Source organism: Pipra filicauda, unplaced genomic scaffold (genome assembly GCF_003945595.2).
Source record: "Pipra filicauda isolate LSUMZ 115617 unplaced genomic scaffold, ASM394559v2 scaffold212_size3012638_pilon, whole genome shotgun sequence".
In the NCBI taxonomy this organism is placed as follows: Eukaryota; Metazoa; Chordata; class Aves; order Passeriformes; family Pipridae; genus Pipra; species Pipra filicauda.
Genome location: NW_024104324.1, coordinates 1,446,515 through 1,464,334, shown reverse-complemented (window position 1 = coordinate 1,464,334; position 17,820 = coordinate 1,446,515). Strand labels below are relative to the sequence as shown.

Below are 17,820 nucleotides of genomic sequence, written 5' to 3'. Positions count from 1 at the left end.
ATTACAAGGTATTTTGTAGATTTTCAACTGACATCAGAAAGGCCCAGCTAACAATCCAATTAATCTCAAAACAATAACAGCCCTTAATCTAACATATATCAGCAAATTCCTGTTTCTCCCTTTTCTAACAAAAATAACAACACTGTAGTTGCCAGTGCATTAATAAGATCCTATTTCTGCTCCAGAGACTGAATCGAACCTTTGTTCTTCACAGCAAAGGATTAAGAAGGTTGCTATTTTGGTAATGAGATGTGGAGAGGTACTTACTTTGCAGCTGAGATCCAGGCTGGATGCCTGAAAAAGGAATAAACTCTGTTACCTCAGATGAACTTTATTTGTATAATCAGTATATCAAACTCTGTTAGTGTGATGCATATCATTAGCAATAAATAGAGACTATTCGTGAGTAATTACAATTTGATAGAGTGTTTAAGCTCATTTACAAAATATGTCTTATGTTGTAGATAAAATCATGAATGTAGATTTTAAGATAGCAACATACGCACACAAATAAGGAATTAGAAGAAAAATTACTTACTTTCTAGGCAGCTTATTGGTCAGCTTCTTCCTTTTTTTTCACACAGAATCTAATTTTTTTCTGGATATCTCACCTCTTTCAACAAGAACATCATGGAGAAACACTGTCATAAAGAGACACAAGAAGAAAAAAAGTGTCAGAAAAACAGCACATGGACAGGGACAAATAGGAGAACACTCTGAAAAGATCAAATCATAGGACACAGATCCAAGTGCTGAGGTACCAACTCGGTGCCCAAAATGATTGAGAAAACTGTTTGTGAGGCTGGAAAAGGAAGCAGTGACCTGTGAAAATGAAACCAACTTCATGAAAACATTAGTCATACAAAAAATATGTTGTTTATAGTTATCATAACAACATTTTTATTAAACAAACATGTTTGGTATATAAAGTTGTTGCAAGTAAAACATTGCCAAAGGACTAGGGTAGGTAAGGTAGTGTGGTTAGAACCTGGCACCACTGCATAATTACATAGGGATCAACTTCTTGCACTTAGAAATGGAAATGTTTGGGGCTTACATCAGAGGAGGTCCAAATTTCTAAATGAAAAGTATTTTTGTAACAAAATCTAGGAGCATCTTCAGATATAGCAAACACAAACAGAAGTGAAGACAAACAGAGTCTCACCATTTCTTTTTCATCCTGCCTATTGGCTGTTGATGTGATGAAGTACTTTGAAAATATGACAAACATTAAACTATTTACTAACTCTCATTTCCAGTCTATCAGAGCAGTGTATTTTAAACATATTTTTTAAAGATCCACCATGATGCAAAACAACCCCAGAAACAGGCAGAATGTCAGAGGGAAATTGCTCCATTGGTCATTGCTGATATCCTCTGGGAATTATGTTTTATATCTGACAAAACTGCATGATTATCTGCATCTGATGATCTCTCCTTCTCTAATGAACAGTAAGAATAGAACACTAACAATCCACAGGGGTTCAGATATATCTGACAGCGTAGTTGCCAGATTCCATAGGGAAACAAATCTTATACAGATAAGCTTTGTCTTCATGAGTGGTCACACGCATATTACCCCTTCAATAATTTTTTGGACACCATCACCAATTTCAACCATATCTAATAAAAGCAGACACCTCAGAAACAATTAAGTTCTTAACATGCTGCAGGAAAATTGTTGGATGGGTGAACAGGATGGCCTTAATAGTGGTCCCAATAAATAAAAGGCTTCAGTGTGAACATAACCTACTAGGCTTAAGAGAATCCACTAGTATTGAGCCATCAGGAATTTCCTAGTTACTGGAAAAATCTACTGTTGGAGCTTATGACGTTGGAAAACCAGAGAATCCAGTGCCATAGAAAACAACACCTTATTCATTCTGAGCTCCGAGTAACAGTTTTTCAAATTGAACATGAGTAGAAAAGAAATTGTGCTCACAAGTTTACATTTGCAGGTAACATTTTAATCAAACATGAAAGAATTGGACTCAATGCAGATGCGACAGAGGAATATTTTTTGGCCTGTAAAACACAGGCAGTCAGAAGGTACAAATAAACAGTCCTCATTCCTTGAGTATACAGAACATGTTAATTTTCTTTTACATTCTCCAGCAGGTTAACTAAACAAAAGATCTATTTACAGCAGAAAAAAGACAAAGTTCTTCAAGGACTGACATCTGAGTATCATTGTGAATTTATGACAGGAAGATCTATTCGCTGAAACTTTCACTTTTATTGTCTCCAGAAACACTAATATTGAGAATAATTTTAGATTTTAAAATAAGTCCTTCTTTGAGTATTTTCATTTTCATATCATAGTAGAAGTGCTTTGTAACTCAGGTGTTAACTTTCACTAAAAAGTCTTAAAGGCCCTGACCCCGAAGCTGGATCCACATCAGTTCAACTCTGGCAGGTCTCAAAGACAGCTCTGCTTACAGAAGAGAAAAGGATGCCATCCATGCAAGTCAGGGAACTGAAATTTGATATGCAGATTTTGCATAGACATCCCTAACACTTAGGTATTCAGCCACCTAATGGAAATTCTTTGGACGAATCCCTAGGGGGAAGAGGCATTGTGGTTGAACAAGATGGTTGAATAAGAAATTCTGGAAGTGGCAGTTTCATTAGGGAGAAAAAAAAAAAAAAAGAAAAAAGCATATTTGAAAATTAAATACAGAAAATTTGGCTGCCGTATGGCATGGGGAACTCAAATGGAAAAAAGTATCTTCCATGCTTTTGCTTGCTTTCTGCTAGCTGACTATGCCTGCCCCATGCAGCCTATAGACAATGAATGGGCTGAATGAACACCTGCAGGAGGAGGGAAATATTCAGCTGGGTGAGAGCTTTAACATCTGGTTTCAGTTTCCAAAAGTACAATCTGAGTTCTGATGGATGGAAAAATGGATGAGTGAAGGGATGAATGGATAGATACACAGATACATGGATACACACACATTTTTCTTTTACAATGCAAAAATCTTCTTACAATCACCTGAAATGCTCTCTCACTTTGTGCATAGTATGGCTACAGACTCAGGCATTTCTATGACAATAGCCTTCAATGTTTAAATTATGTATTATCTCAGACTTCAAAATTTCATAGAAGTGTAAAACAATTAAGCCTCTGTATTTAAATGAAATGGTTTAGTGATCAGCAGTCTTTCTGCAGCATAGTTAGCAGATCCCTCAAGTCTCTCTTTCCCAAATATATAGGTAATGCCAAAGTCAAAAGTAAAAGAACATGCCTGCTGTGTCATTCTTGGAATCAGGGAAAGGCCCAGGGTTCCAGACATCAGTTAGAGGTTTTACCACCTTCAGAGCAAAGAAAATGCAAGTTAAATGTAATATACATATTTATATGTATAAATAGGATAACCATAGCCTTAGTGACCTTTTATAGAAGCTGCAGAGGCAATGCACCAGTGCTCACTGGGTCACAGAGGGAGAGGGACAGACATGGCTCTCGGTACTCTGCACTTGCAGTAGTTTGGGAACACTGGCAGGAGGCGTCCTAGGTCCTTCTTCCCTTGAACAGTCACTGTAAAATCAACAGGTGTTTAGAGTGCCCAGACTTGCTGAAAATGAAGCCATGGTTGTCTCGACTTGGGCAACCACACTTAGAAGCAATTTTTGAAAAAATTTTTTCCCTGCCTGCAGGGAAATGAGGGTTAGAGCAAAGCTGTCCTAGCTCCCAGGCCTCACACGGAGGCAGCTCTTTGACTGTAGGACTCCTTTTTCCCTCACTTCCCCTAGTCCTTTGCAGTGAGGTGGGGCCAGAGGGAGGCATTTTCAGCCTTCAGAGGACCTTTATACTGTATTAAAAATATGGTTTCTTTAATGTTTCCTTTCTCAAAAGTAGTAATATAAACTAACTGAGTGTGCTCTTAGGAGAGCTTTTGGCAAGGGTGTGGGACAATCCTGTGCCAAACCTCATCTTTGGCATGAAGAAATAAACAGACTGTGGTTCTGCAAAAAGACAAAACTTTTGGAAAGCCTTTAGAATATTTCTCATAATGAAACAGTGGGGGGGTAGTTTTCTTGAAATTCTGAATACTCTCCAGAATACAAATCCAACCTTTAAATGTTTTGGTCTCTTCAATTATGAACTGAGTTTGTTCACTAAAAAAAATGAAACAATTAAAAGATGAATGACAGATAGGCTCTGATTTTGAACAGACCTCATTAAGGCTATTTCCATACCATTTCACCTGTCTAGAGTTAATAAAAATATTGTGTCAGATAAGAATGAAATTATTCTCATCACTCTATATTACAGAAAGGGAAACTGAGATTGAAAGATCATGTGCTCTGTCTGCCTAAAGCCACAAAGGATTCACTGCCCAGAATAGCAGTGCCAGATTAGTTTGCTCTAGACTCTGGCTGTTGAGCCCTGTGTTTCTCGATCATGTTCCCATTCAGGATACCTGAACAAGAATATCATAAAAAATATGGGAAAGAAAGGTTGGATTTTATTTCTGGATGCTCCCAATAATTTTCCAAAGTAAATTGAATGGCAATGTAGACTGTACAGAGGATTTAGAAGAAAAGCAGTCACAATGTTGCACAAATATTTCAGTAAAAGGGTCCTGACAATGAGATTTCTCATTAACATCACACTTTAGAGAAAAATGCAGCAAGTCAATTAAAAGTCAAGAAGCCCAACACCTTTATATTATTTTGATTTATTACCTGAAATCCTGCTGTGATATAGAGTGGATCAACCTCCCATATTTAGCAAATGAGGTTTATCACACGTAGGTCTGAAACACACTTAGATGAAGACTGAGTATTCAAAAAGCTACTGTGCTTTGCCAATACACACAGAATCATGTTGGACTGCCCAATGTATCATGAGTGTTATTAAAAGAAACTAAATACTTTAAGAACAACTTTAAGAACATTTTAATAGCATTCTTTTTTGATTTTGGGTGGAAAAGGAGGTTGTTCTCCTCCTTTTAAGGATTATTTTTTCTAAGTACATATCTAAATCCTACTTAGTTCTGTTTAACTCCAGCCTTGTAAACCCTTTGTGTGTTTCTTTTGCTCTCAAGCTTCTTTAAACACTTTTGTATCTCTCCTTCCAACAAGGATTTTGCTGCATTTTTCCTCTTTGTGCTCTCAGAAATCAAGTCTCTGACTATTATTCGGAGAACTTCTCTCTTACACATCCAACTCCTCTGCTGTAGGCAACGGAAAGGTTTCAGAATTAATAACCTATGAAAAATGAATGAGACCATTCTCAACTCGTGTAGCTTTAAAGTTCTCTGCTTACTCCAGCAGATATCTCTGTAGCGGATTCATTCATGCCAGATCTTCAGCTTTTCTCTGCAATAATGACAATAAGAGAAAAATGTTTAAATATAGATGCCAACATTTTGATGTCACCACAGGATTGTTCAAGCTGGAGCCAGCACCCTGATGGAGGTCACTCTAGACCTTGACACCAGTCTGTCACTTTGAAAAAATGGACATACCTCAACTCCACAACCTTCCATTACAGCTACATAGTTGACATTTTTTTCAAGCACATCACTGCAAGAAGCAGTGGTTGAGTCCAAAGCTTCAAGAATTTCACTAAAGAATGTATCAGTATCTGGTTATGTAAAGGCCTTTGGTTAAAGAATACATAAACTCCAAATACCACCGAGGCTTGTGGTTTGAATTTTCGAGGGTTTTGAGTTTAGGAATTTATATCGCATCTTACTGTGAGAAAAGAGAAAGCAAAAACAACTGAGAAATTGTACTAGTCCACTGAAAACTCAGAGCCATATGCTGTCATATGCCACAATAATAAACAAAAGGTTCGTGTAGGACAGAAAGACAGGCTGTGACCTCCTTTCCACTAATTATCACAAAGCTGTTTGCTACATTTTTATAAATGCTTTCCTATTTTCGCACTTAATACACTTTGTAACGGTGTGGCTCCCCCTCATTATTTAGACCCCAGGTTGATCAGTCCAACCTCTGATGTATGTCCAAGTGCTTCACAACAGAATTTAGTACTTCTTATGCAGGAAGGTGAGAAGCTTTTCTTTAAAAATTTCCTCCTTTTTTTCATCATAATTCACTGCAGTGTCTGTAGACATGATGCTACTATACTGAATAGGGCAAGATGGGGGTTTTTTAAGTTTAAGATGCATATGGCGACATTTTAAGTTGTAAGTGATTCAGAAGCACTACTGAAGAGGTATTTCCTGTAAGTAGCACTATAAAATCAGTGGTTATTTAAAGGGGATTAACAAAACAAGAGTGTGGAAGTGGTTGACCTATTGAGAGGTATAACAAGAAGACGGCATGAAGCCAAGAGCAGAAGACAGCTGCATAGTACATTAAGAAGCCGGACGCTGCGGATCAGGCTGGATTTATACAATAAAAAGAGAAAAGGTTCAGTTGTGAAGAACTTCTCCTGCATGGGTGAGAAAGCTCAAGGCAATATTTTCAACTGAGTAAGCACTAAATGATGAAGGAGAATTCCAAGGCCTGATCCAAGTTAATGAAAAAGGCTTTACTGACCAGGCTCCCGATTACATGATGAAAAGCCCAAGTGTTACAGTGAATTCAGGCTCCAGCAGAGTCAGGTAAGGTCTATCAATAAAAGTGCTGCTGGTGTTCAACTGAAATACAAATGTGAAAAGGATGTTTATTTCACAAATATCTAGTTTTGCTAGACAAAGCTTCATGGCCTATCAAACACATACACTGAAATACACAGGCAAGTACAGACTTCCATTGCAAAAACATATTTAAGGTAATGTGCATGGACAGTAGCTCTGTGGACTACAGCTTGTGTTCACTCCACTGACCTCATTCTCATCCATCTATGTTTAATGTAGCCCATCACAGCAACTGAGTTCTTTACTTGCTAAACACACAATGGGGATACATTTTGGCTTTTTCTAAATTGTAATTTCACAATTTTTTTTCAGGATAAAAAGGTGAGTTTTATGCAAACTTCTTTCTTAGCAGATGATTGAAAACACAGTTTAAATATGTTTGTCTTCTATTTAATAAAAAAAATATCAGCAGATGTTTTTTGGATGAGCTACGTTGTTTATTATTTTCCTAAGATGTCCAAAACATGATACTCATTTAACCCCTAGAGTAGTGACACAGAAATTACATTATGTGCATCATACATCAAATAATAGTCACTCCTGCTGTTCTTTAGACATTTGGGGCTTAATTTGCAATTATTTGCATTTATAGAGCAAAGCTATACAATAGAAATGGGAACACATCTCCTAAGTTGATACAGAATTAATTTTCAAAGGGTGACATGCACCAAAAATCCTATTGCGTGATTAGTACAAACATGTAAACAAAAGAATGAGGAACAGCGTTGTCTGCTAATGGATTTTCAGTTATGAATTTCCATTGTTACAACATGTGATTAATTTACATGTTCAAATTAAGTCTCCATTTTTGCATGTTTAATTATGAGGTATTTAAAAGCATGGATGGGTGTATTTGATTATGAGCAGCATCTAGGAAAAAGCTTGGCACTTGTAATTTGCTTGTCCTGGTTTAAAATGTTCTCATTACATCATGGAATGAACAAGTTAAAAAAAGGAATGTCTCTGTTCCCAGCTAACAATGCACACAAGTCAAGAGCTCTCCTCCTAATATTTCCCAGAAGGATGTGCATCAGAGGTATCTTTCTGACAAATGAATGGCAGAAGGAATCTGTGAAAACAACAATGTGTCTTTGGAGAGTCCAGTAGTGTGCATACTGTGGATGCCATTATTTAATCTCATTTTAGAGTTCCTCATTTCCAAAAAATTCAGACAACCCTAAATTTTAGTGGGATTTCCATTTCGTGTGTCTGTGCCATGCACAAACAGCTCTAGGGACTACTGCTACAATTTTCCTAGTAAAACGTGAGGGTCCAACTGCAAAGGAGGCCTTAGGGTTGTCAAATAACCAGTTTTTCAGTTAAGCTGCCAAGCCAAACAGTTGAAAAAGAATGCTGGTTCAAACTGAATCGAATTCAAAATTTTTCCAGGTTTCCACATCAAAACCCCTACCACTCCCACCCAGCCCACTGTACTTCTTTTAACGTGGAATGTTCCCTGTGCCTCATTAGGAAACATTTTTGGAAAATGCAAATATTTGATAAATGCAAACATAAAAGACAAGGAAATACAATACAAGATACATACAATTGTTGCAAAAGGATTGTTCTCTTTGACTTTTTATATACAATTCACTCTTTGCTATACTAAGAAATTCTTCCTGATGTGTTGACTGCAATAGGGTTTGCCGCAGCTTCCAAAGTGAATGCCATTAACATCAGCTTGAAGAATCATTCTTTCTCTATTGCTCATTGACTACAAACTATCGCTGAAGTAGTTTGCATGAAGTGGCTTATTGGACCAGTTTTATTTTGGAATTATACAAAAAGTAATTGCTAGGATACTCACATGAGTTAGGAACACAAATTCAAACTCCTGTATTGATTGGACAGTGCATGGGTTTGAATTAGGACCTGCCTTTCCTTGTGTGGCTGTTTTCTGGAGGATTGTGAGGCAGGTTCTCACCCCTTGCATTGTAAATGGTTCACTTTGTGTGCAGCACCGAAATGGCCATGATCAAAACTGAGAACATCTTTACAGTCAGTTGACTAACACACGCCGCTAGCAGAGAGGGCATCAGTCCCACAGACTGCTCCTCTGAAGAAAAAAGGTTAAAAAGGAGCAACTGAGAACACATTGCAGTAGACCTCACTGTTGCTAATTGTTCATGTTCTGTCCTAAGAGACAGGACAGCAGGATCTAAATACCCAGAGCAGAGGACAGAATTTAACCATGGCATCCATCATTGCACACAGGAAGTAGAAGGTCTGCCTGCCTTCCCATTGCTGCCAGTATTCTCAGATTAAATTTTCTGGTAGATAAGAATCAAATTACCCTAAATAATTTGCTCGATGCCAAAAGTGACCCTTTTTTGACACTAATTTTTTCTCTTATTGTCCTAGAAGATAAACACACACTTTTGAGACAGAACAAGTTCTTCAAACAGGAATATCCCAGCAAAGAAAAAGTCTGGTAAATGTAATAGCAAGCTCTTCTAGATAAAAATCATTATATACTATGAATAGAGTTGACCACACATATACTCACTGGAGTACATATATTTGAAAATGCTTATATGCCTGAAACCTCAAGACACTGCAGCTAAGATCAGTTGCCCACTTTACAGAAAGGTTCTGGAGAAAATCCAGCCTTCATGCCATTCCCATTCATTTCTACACTCTGTGCTCTTTTCTGCATCTTGGCACTATTTCAACAAGGCATTTGCTGGACAAGCAGTAAAATGTAGTGTTAAATACCTGAATTCATGAAAGTTTGTGGAGGAATGGCCCTTCTGTTTGGTAAGCACCTATAAAGATGCCATAGTCATAAAATTACATAATGTAAGGGGTTGGAATGGACCTTAAAGATATTAGTCCCAACCCCCGGCCATGTACAGGGATACCTCCCACTAGACCAGGTTACTCAAGACCTTACTGAACCTGGCCTTGAACACTGCCAGCATTGGGGCATCTACAACCTTCCTGGGCAACCTGTTCCAGTGCCTCACCACTCTCACAGTAAAGAATGTCTTCCTAAATCTAACCTAAATTTTCTCTCTTTCAGTTTATATCCCTCATTCCTTGTCTTATCACTACAGTTCCTGACAGTGAGCTCCTCTCCAGCTGTCCTGTAGGACCCCTTCAGACACTGGAAGGTTGCTATGAAGTCCCCACACAACCTTCTCTTCTCAGTCTGGACAGCCCCAAATTTTTCAGCCTGTCTTTCAGCTTGCTCCAGTCCTCTTTTCATCTTTGTGGCCCTCTCTGGACTTGCTCCAACAGTTCCATGTCCTTATGTTGAGGACATGTCATGGTTTGAGAGCTCCAAAATACAATTCCCTAGTCCAAGCCCCCTCCCACATCTCAACCCAATGTGAGATGGGTTTTCCAGACACTACACGAGACTCAAAAATGGGGGAAGGGAATATATATTACAATGACTGTACAAAATAAATACTACAATACATTACATACAATCTTAGCTATCTCTACCATGACAAAAAAAAGTATTTACAATGGATCAAATCTCTTCTCCCTTCCAAATAAAAGTCCAGGAGGGAAGAAGGAAAAGATCCCTTTCCACTCTCAGAGCAGCAGTCTCTCTAGGGTAGCAGTCTCTCTGTTTCGCTCTTCCATGCAGCAGCTGTAGCTGGATCTCTGCCAGTACTCACCAGGGGTATCCAAGTCCCTCAGCCCGTCGTCTTCAAGCGAGGGTCTTTTCTTCCGTGGACTGCGTAGCAGGGACAAAACTCGCTTCACCACGTCATATCATGGAGTGTAAGATCCCCATGAAGGTCTCTTCCTCAGGGGATTCAGCCCCTGAGTCAGAACATCTCGGGCAGTTTTCAGTTGAAGGTCTTTTCCTCAAGAGTTCTATCAGAGTTTCTGTGCTCTGATCTCAGGCTGCTAGCTTAGCTTGGCAGTAGCGGCAAAAGGGGGCCAAGGTCACCCCCTCTGCATTCCTTTGGCCGTCCTGGTCCAGTTTTCCAGGACGCCTGAGCTTTTCAGCTCCCCTCTGCAGTGCTACCGCACTTCACACCTCCCTTCTAGGAGGGCTCTCCAAGGAGTTTGGGGTCTGTTTTGTTCAGTTCTTACCCCAACTTTCTCTCTCCCTCTGTGTAGAGCCTAGTTTTCTCTCTGCTGCCGGTTCTCTCTTGGCTCTCTCTCTCCTTCCAGGAGTTCTCTCTGTGTTGCTGCATGCCTGTCGTTGTTGCTTGGTCTTATCTCTTCTGGCTCTCTGCCACCGTTTCTCTGGTCAGTGCAGTTCTGCCACTGCTGCTGCTGCTGCTGACGGTGGAGAAGCATCCCCCAGTTTTCTAACTACAGGTACTTACCCAGTCTTACACTGTTCCAAGTCCCTGTAGCCCCCAACCGGGGGATGGGGGGGGCCCAGCCCCCAGTGGGGCTGCTGCTGCTTCTCCTCGTGGCTTCACAACATGGCTACTTCTTCAACAACAACTACAGCTACTTTCTCTTCCATTCTACTTGTGATATGTTTATATTTTGCAAAAGCGCTCATTGGGTAAAACCTCAAGGGTTACCACCCCCTGGGGTTTTACCATTTTATAACTCCAGGGGGAAAACTGTTTCCCCCCACCACAGGACACCAGAACTTTATACAGAACTCCAGGCAGGGTCTGGAGCAGAGCAGAGCAGAGTAGAGGGGAAGAATTGCTTCCCTCGACCTACTGGCCATGCTGCTTTTGATGCAGCCCAGGGCTCTTGGCAGTGATAGCAGTAGGAAAATACATTGTAAATACATTTATAAAACACAATTATTTCTAATATGACAGAGAATGAATACTGAGCATTTTCAGTCACTCACATTTGCTGAATAACTGGATGAATCATAGCAGTCCCTGTGTCAGAAGGCACACACCCTAACTTCACAGGATCAGAGAATCTCAAAATCAATCAGGTTGGAAAAGACCTCAGAGATCATCGAGTCTAACCCTTAACCTAACACCACCTTGTCAACTAGATGCCATAGGTATGTAGCTGAACTTGTTGAAATTTTAATTCCAAGTATGCTTTTTCCAGGAAGAGACAGAGAAAAATCTGTTAGAAACAATTAAAACCCAACATCATCAGCCATATATTTGGCAACATTTTCTTTGAATGTACCAAATAACTACAAAGTGACACCCTACCTTCAGTATCACAGGTTGAAAGGACGACAGATAGAAATTTTACGAAGTAGAAAGCTTTTCTTCACAAAATGCCTTTTAGAAAATGACAAACTGAATTAAACCAAGAAATGACATTTTTACTCAAGTAGTGGAGATTAGAAGGAAATATATATAAAAGGAAAAAAAAGTGAAAGTAGGGGGGGGTTTTGTTTGAAATTATTAACACATGGAAACATTTCTTTTGAAATTGCATGGAATTGAAGTTATTTTTAAGTGTTACTGAATACACTTTAATTTCCTTTGTTCTCTTTTTGATGGAGGCTTAACTGATAATCTCCTGCAGTTATCATTATAGTTGAAGCCTGCATCTATTGCTCTGGGGCAAGTAGCTATTTGCAGAAGCTTATTAGGTTTATTACTAAACGGTAGCTCAGTGGAAAAAACACCATGGCTTTGAAAGAAGACCTGGCATGCAGATAACATTTATGACTGAGTAAATTCCACTAATACTTCCATAAGCAATGTTTTTGTTTTCTGCCGTGTTTTTGTGACTTTTACTGTGCTTTTCACTTCACTTTAGGTATTCAAAATGTGCTGGTTAGCTTCTTGACTGATGATAAATTTTAATTTCCAGATGTTGCACATGCAGCTGGTATTCTCACCACTGCTTTACTTGCCACGGGAACCCAGCTATGGCTGAGGGTACAGCTGGAGTGCGCAGAACTTCAGCCATTGCCCAGGAGACACAAACAGCTTCAGTCATTGAGTTACATTCCGAATATGCTGGATAAGAACTGACAAGATGTTAGGGTAAGCAGCAACAGCAGTTAAACTATCTGCAATACCACACTGGCACAATCATAACATTTCGTGTTATGTGCTACCTTGTTCAGCGCCACCCGAAGACATTGCCTCTCACTGAACTGTGGCACACTGACCTCCTCAAAAACCCCAACAGATGATGAGAATGCCCTAAAACACAGCTGGATTGCTCGCAGGCAGAGTAATACATTCAGAAAGCATTGCAAGAACTCTAGCTTACACAGCTTTACTGTGGGAGGGCTTTAGTTGAAGCTTTTATATATTAGCTAAGGAAAAGGGCTGTTTATATCATTTCAGCACAGCTCCCCATTCATTCCATTTGGATTTTTAACAGTTCCTTTGCTCTTGTTCAGTTAGAGGATCATCAGAAATTTGCAGTATTCTGGACGTTTTCAAACATTTCACATATTTTTGTGTCAGAACTGCAGTGGATCACATGACATGCAGCTGTGTTAACATATTTAGGGTTTGGATACTTACAAGCTCCTGCACTCTGAAGTATTATTTTTCTACTTGTTTACATATGAGAATTACTGGATTTTGTTGGGTTTTCTAACCACAAGGTTGGAATTTATGGGGAAAAATTAAGCAGTAAATAGATACAGTGTCTTACCTTCGTTTTTAATGTCCTCCCTGCCAGCAAAAGGATTAGAGAGATAAAGCTGGTTTTCTTCTGTGAAACTGCAACTAGTCCAGTCACAAGCTCACAAACACTCCTTTCCGTTTCAGCTATACTTTGGCCACACAAGTGTGGTTTACAGATTATGGAAGTTACAAAAACACATGGCAAAGAGCTCTCAACAGCCCGACTTATGTATCAGCAGGAAGAGCTTCCCAGGGACCTCTCCATCCCTGCAGTGCTGAAAAACTTCCAGGGAAAATCTTCCTGGATACTGATGATCTCGTTTAACTCAGGCAAAACTGTACTCTCAGCCAGTTGCTTCATTATGGGAAAGTACCAGTTCACAGAAAAAGGACTCAGAAACACAAAACTTTATCTTTGAAACACAGATCTTTACCTGCAAAAATTCTGATAACAACAGCAAGTTTCTACCAACAGATCACAGACACACTTCATCATTTAATTTCATAGACAGAAGAACAGACCCCATAACTCTTTCTAAAGATGCATGATGCCACCATTAATAAACTAAACGTGCAGTATCTTAATTGAGATCATTTTTTTCTTTCTTAACTCTGCAACTTTTTTTAAATACCAACAGCCGCAATTGTGGAATCCAAGGCATGCCTGATACTGATACTGGATGCAAATAACATGACTTTTTTTACAGATAAATTTGCAATTAGGCATATAAAGAAGAAAGTAATTACACTGCTTTTGAGGGAAATATCTGAAATTACATAGACAACACTTCCTAAATGGAAAGTTTACAATGGAATTTGTCAGTAAGGATTTTTCAAAGTGATCTGATTAAAACAAGATGAGTCAGTCAGCTGACTGCACAATGTTTAATGGACAGTTCTTCAAAATCTGTGCTGTGAAATTTGAAGAAACAATAGCAAATTCTATGTTTGTAGAACTCAGAAAAGTATGTTACCTGCAGTCTTAAAGCAAAAGTGCTTCAGCAGAGACTCAGTAAAGGAGTATATTCCACTTGTCCTTTAGCTGCTGCTGCAGGTGGCTCATAGGTGTTAGCTTATACCTAGCAGTCTCGACCTCAAACATGCTTCAGCATACAAAGTTTGCATTTGATCGCCATCCTCAATCCAATTTCAAAGAATAAAAATATAAGATGTTTTTAATGCCCAAACCATCCAGATTACTACCTCAAACCTTCTCTGAGCTTAAGGGAATGATACAGATGATTGCTCTTAAAATTGTCGTAATTGAGAATAAGAAGCAAATTTCTATTATAGAATTAAGGGCTCAAATTAGTTAATCTATTACTCAACACTTAGAACTAAATTAGAGGAGATCAACACAATATTAGGGTGTAATTCTGACTTCACCTACTTGCAGATATTTCAGCCATCTTTTTTCAGCTTGAGATACCATGGCAAGATAATTACTGTATGCTCATTAACTTGCTTTAGGAAAAGAAAAAATGCAATCATTTGTCAAGGAAGAACAAGCCTACAGGAGAAACTGTGAGATGGTCTGCTTAAGGGACTTGATGCCATCTCTTTCTTGCCCTTGAGATATTGATCTGGCATAAGGTCTCCATTGCCAAAGACTGCCATGGTTCTGCAGCAACATTCTACTCTGTGGGAAGGAACTTACCATGTTTCCAAACAAGTCTTCATCTGAAACAGGAGTCAAAACATGGCATCTCTAGTTTCCTGCAAGAAGGAAATTTCAACACATATAGTCTTAGAAAAAAAAGTTCATTTTGTTGTTTAGCAACAAGCTGCTCCAATTCTGAGGTTGCCCCAACACCTAGAATTGCTTGAGGAACACCCCTTGGGAGGAGGCTGTGCTCAGTCAGGGCAGATTTTCAACATCCTGAGAAGTAGAACTGTTTCAGCTACAAACCCATCTGGTTTCACACACAGCCAGCTTTTATGCACTACACATTCTCTATATTGGTTGAGGTTTGCTCGTATATATGAAACGGAATCTACATTTAGGCTCTATTCTTAGCCAATCACAAAATATGTTGAATGGGAAGGTACCCACAAGGATCATGGAGTCCAACTCCTGGCCCAGCACCCATTCCCAAGAGTCTCACCATATGCCCGAGAGTATCTCCCAAACGCTTCCTGAACTCTGTCAGTCTTGGTGCTGTGATCACTTCCCTGGGGAGCCTCTTCCAGTGTCCAACCACCCTCTGGGGTAAGAACCTTTTTCTCACATCCAACCTAAACCTCCCCTGTCACAACTTCAGGCCATTCCCTCAAGCCCTGTCACTGGTCACCACAGAGAAGAGATCAGTGCTTGGCCCTCCTCTTTACCTTCACAAGGAAGTTGTAACTGTGATGAGATCTCCTCTCAGTCTCCTCTTCTCCAGGCTGAACAGATCAAGTGACCTCAGCCACTCCTCATATGGCCTCCCCTCAAGGCCATTCACCATCTTCATTGCCCCCCTTTGGACACTGTCTAATAGCTGAATATCTTTTCTGTATTGTGGTGAACAAAACTGCCACAATATTCAAGGTGAGGCCGCCCCAGTGCAGAGCAGAGAGGGACAATCCCCTCCCTCGACCAGCTGGCGATGCTTTGCCTGATGCCCTCAGGACACAGTTGGCCCTCCTGGCTGCCAGGGCACTGCTGCCTCATGTTCAACTTGTCATCAATCAGGACCCCTAGGTCCCTTTCTGCAACACTACTTTCCAGCATCTCATTCCAATATACAGCCTTGCTTGCCCTTTTGTTTCTCCTACACAGCACTGTTTACCTGCACAAAGAACTGCATGTTAGCAGACATAATCAATACAATTATTTTTTTCTGAGCCAATTCAAAGGTTAATCTAGTCTTCCCTTCAGTGTCAGTGACAACTGATGACTTTATTGAAAAAAAAACAGTCTGGTATGTTCTTGAGAACCTAGACAGAACTAGTTTCCTGCCAAATATGAAGTCACCATCAGGATCAAAGCTTTGCCATCTGTCTCCTTCTACTCCTGGTTAAACCCCTATTTAAGTGTGAGGAAAAATTAAAAAAAAAAAATAAGAAGCCTATCCAGTCCAAGCTATAATGCCTCAAGACCATTTAGTTGAAACTTGTAGTGTTACATACACTGCACACACTTCAACCCAATCCAAGAAGATGGTAAGCAAGGCAACAACAAGACAAAACCCTTCATTTCCTATTTTCTGATCCTCTACCTAGTAGTATATCCTTATTATTACTACAACTATCACCCATCAAGGATCAGGTTCTGACAGAATTCCCATTATACCTCAGCTGTCCTGTTACATTGGCTTTGCTTCTACTTTGCACTTCTCCTCAGCATGGTTAGTCTTTGCAAATGAAGATTTGGGAAGGACTCTGTCCGCATTTGTTACAAGTGCACTGGTGGCTAAAAAGGCCAATACGAGATAGACAAGTCCGATTGCAAAAAGCACAGCAGAAAGACTCCTTAGGTGGTATATTCTGCAAGACACGATTCTTTCTGTGTTGTCTTTTCTCTTCAAGAGTGATCCTGCGTGCGTTCTCAAAGGAAGCAGCAGCGTTATAGATGGTGTGTCTCAAGACCTCCTGATTGGAGGCCAGAGTAGACCAGCTATGTTAATCAATATGGCCAAGGCTGAGATGTTGTTTCAGGGAGTCCTTGTATCTTTTCTTCGGGGCTCCTCTCATGCAGCAGTCGGTGGCAAGTTCACCATAAAGCAAGATCTTAGGGAGGCGGTGGTCCTTCATCCTTGAGACATGCCCTGCCCAACGCAGCTGTGTTCTCAGCAACATGGCCTCAATACTCATAACTGCTGCCTGTTCTAGAACAGATGTATTGGTCACATAATCTGACCAGTGGATGTTTAGGATTGTGCGGAGACAGCATTGATGGAAGCATTCTAAGAGTCGCAGGTGGTGGCGGTAGATGACCCATGATTTGGATCCATATAAAAGAGTAGACAGCACAATGGCTCTGTAAACACTGATCTTGGTACTTTTCTTCAAGTGTTTATTACACCATACTCTTTTATGGAGTTTTTGGAAGGCACTATATGCCTTTGCTAACCTGTTGTCTATCTCTCCGTCAATCTTACCATCCGAGGAGATGAGGCTGCCAAGGTAATTAAACTGCTGGACTGATTTGAGCTCTGATTAGCCAATGGTGATATGGGGATGATGGAAGACTTCCTGAAGTGCAGGTTGATAGAGAACTGTCTTCTTTAAGCTGACTTCCAGTCCAAAAAGATCAGTAGCCTCTGTGAAGTAGGATGTTAAAAGCTGTAGAGCTACTTCTGTATGGTCAACAAGGACAGCGTCATCAGCATAAAGCAGCTCCCAGATAAGATGGTTTAGGGTCTTAGTGTGGGCCTTCAGTTGCCTTAGGTTGAAAAGGCTTCCATCAGTACGGTATCAAATGAAGATACCGTCCTGATCATCGAGGTCTGCTGTGACCCTTTGGAGCATCACGCTGAAAAAGATTGTGAATAGGGTTGGTGCAAGGACGCAGCCTTGTTTCACACCATTGGTAATTAGAAAGGGCTCAGAAAGTGTGTTGCCATATCTGACTTGGCCGTGCTGATCCTCATGAAGTGAGATGATCATTTTAAGGAACTTGGGGGGACATCCTAGACGTTCCAAAATCTGCCACAGACCTTTTCTACTCACAGTATCGAAAGCCTTGGTGAGATCAACAAAGGTTACACAGAGATCTTTGTTCTGTT

At 40.0% G+C, this 17,820-nt stretch overlaps 1 long non-coding RNA gene across 1 annotated transcript; it reads right to left on the bottom strand.

The window, feature by feature from the left end:
* Window positions 1-267: 267 nt before the first annotated feature.
* Window positions 268-10,557, bottom strand: LOC113993039. Its single transcript, XR_003542457.2, has 3 exons — window positions 10,247-10,557; window positions 539-641; window positions 268-294 (listed from the first exon to the last, which is right to left on the bottom strand). It is a non-coding gene; the product is annotated as an uncharacterized LOC113993039 (long non-coding RNA).
* Between the last annotated feature and the right edge of the window lie 7,263 nt (window positions 10,558-17,820).